Source organism: Etheostoma spectabile, chromosome 3 (genome assembly GCF_008692095.1).
Source record: "Etheostoma spectabile isolate EspeVRDwgs_2016 chromosome 3, UIUC_Espe_1.0, whole genome shotgun sequence".
Classification (NCBI taxonomy): Eukaryota; Metazoa; Chordata; class Actinopteri; order Perciformes; family Percidae; genus Etheostoma; species Etheostoma spectabile.
In genome coordinates, this window is record NC_045735.1 from 4,630,572 (window position 1) to 4,632,996 (window position 2,425).

The 2,425-nt window shown below is 47.1% G+C and overlaps 1 protein-coding gene across 1 annotated transcript in view; it reads left to right on the plus strand.

The window, feature by feature from the left end:
• LOC116680849 (alpha-2-macroglobulin-like protein 1) overlaps window positions 1-2,425 on the plus strand; it is a 76,152-nt gene that overhangs the window by 1,747 nt on the left and 71,980 nt on the right. The window lies entirely within an intron of this gene.

The following is a 2,425-nucleotide window of genomic DNA, read 5'->3' on the forward strand; positions in this document are numbered from 1 at the left end:
TGTATATCTCCAACCTGGACTAGAACAGACTCGGGATCCCCCAGTTGGAGCTGGTTGATGTGGCTCGGGAAAGGGACGTTTGGGGTCCCCCTACGGAGCTGCTGCACCCGCGACACGATACGGAATAACGCGGCATGTGAAGTGCGATGGGATGGAGGATGCTGTGAACAGTAGGTCCACCAGAAGATCATTAAAAGCTACACATGCATGCCGAGAACCCAAAGGAAATTCAGGAACAATGAGAAAGAAAGTAATTGAGATCTATCAGTTGGAAAAGGGTTATTAAAGCCATTTCCAAAGATTTGGGATCCACGAACACAGTGGACGTCATTATCCACAATGGAGAAACAGTGGAACAGTGGTGTGAAACCCTTACCAGGAGTGCCGGCCCGGGCCCCGCCAAAATCCCAAGCCAGTCGCAGCGACGACTCACTCCAGAAGGTTCACCAAAGCCCCACAACACGTCAAAGAACTGCAGGCCCTCACTGCCTCAGTTAAGGTCAGCGTCTCATGATGCCCCACACTCAGAAAGCACTGGGCAAAAATGGCTGCATGGCAGAGTGTCAAGGAGAAAACCATGCTGGACAAAGAACATCAAAGCTGCGTCTCATTCTCCACAAGAAAATTCGTGATGATTCCCCAAGACTTTGGTGGACAACATTCTTTGGAACCGATGAGAAAAAGTGGAAACTCTTGGAAGGTGGTGGTCCCAAGTATATCTGGCGTGAAGAACACTGCTTTCATAAAAAGACCATTATACCAACAGTAAAATATGGGTGGTATGTGATGGGTCTAGGCTGTTTTACTGTCTTCAGGACCTGGAAGACTTGACCTGATAAAGGAATGAATTCCTGCTGTCTACCAAGTATCCCTGAAGGAGAAGTTCCGCTCTGTGTGTTGTACTCAGCTGAAAGACTTGGGTTTCTGCAGCGGACAATGATCCCTAAACACACCAGCAAGTCCAACCACCGAATGGCTAGAAGAAAAACAAAATGAGAATTGAGGGGCCTAGCCAAGGTCTGACCTAATCCTATGAGATGTGTGTGGATGACCTTAAAAAGGTCGATCTGCTCGAAAACCCGTAATGTAACTGATTAGGACAATTCCAAGATGAGTGGGCCAAAAAAGCCTAAGCCGACGCTGTATAAAGCTCATTGCACGTTATACGCAACGCTGCGGTTCAGTTGTTGCGTACTAGGGTGGGGCCCACCGGTATAGGTTAGGGGGCAATCACTTGTCACAGCAGGGACCACTGATTACAGTTTGGAAATTTTTTATCACATTTAATAATAAAACACCTTCATTTACAAATTGCATTTTGTGTTCACTTGAAATCGATTGTCCTTGACTAGTTGTTAATTGGTTTGATGTGCCGACCACTATAGTGTGCACACATGCAAAGAACAGGAAATGAGGAGGGGGAAACCTTTTTCCACACCACGTTATATTGTGATCATGGTGTCGATGTCCGGGCAAGGGTCCTTAATCGCTCTGGCCTACCTCAACCATTGAGTGAAACCACAACACACGAGCATACCCGGCTCGGACGAAGAAATCACTACCAGTGGTGGAAAAGGCTGGACTGAAGGACAGCCACAGAGGCGCTAATCATGGCAGCACACAGACAGGCCTCAGTACAGATCAATAGAGGCCGGGTTCTACCACACCAGGCAGACCCCAGGGGCAGACTGTGCAAGAGTGCCCCTGAGGACAGTATAGCACATAACAGGAGGGTGTAAGATGCAGGCAGAAGAGCGTACATGGAACCATAACCAGGTAGCTGTCATAGTGTACAGGAACATACTGCCACGCGTATGGGCTGGAAGTCCAAGGTCCAAAATGGAAGACCCTCCTAAGGTAGTCGAGAATGACCGAGCTAAGATCCTGTGGGACTTCAAGATCCAGACTGACAAACTGATGATGGCTAACCAACCAGATATTGTCTTGATAGACAAACAGCAGAAGAAGGCAGTAGTGATAGATGTGGCGATCCCAAGCGACAGCAACATCCTACGAGGAACACGGAGAAGTTGAGAAATACCAAGGGCTAAAGAGGAGCTAGAAAAAGATGTGGAAAGTAGAGCAACAGTGGTTGCCAGTGTAATCGGAGCACTGGGGGCTTGACCCCAGAGTGCTCTAGCAGATTCCCGTGACTCAGAAGTCCTCTTCCAGAAGAGTGCAGTCCTAGAACAGCTAAGATACTGACTAGAAGAGAGGGGCCCTCAAACTCCCGGCCTCTGGTAGAGGACCCGAGCTTGAGGATGACACATACCAACCCACAAGGGGTGAGAGGGGGATATCTTTTTTTTTAATATATATATATATATATGTATATAATACATTTATTAATTTCTCCTTTAATAAAGGTTTATTTTTACAAGTGTCTTGTATTCCAAAAATGTCACATCTGGTAAACTCTTCCAAA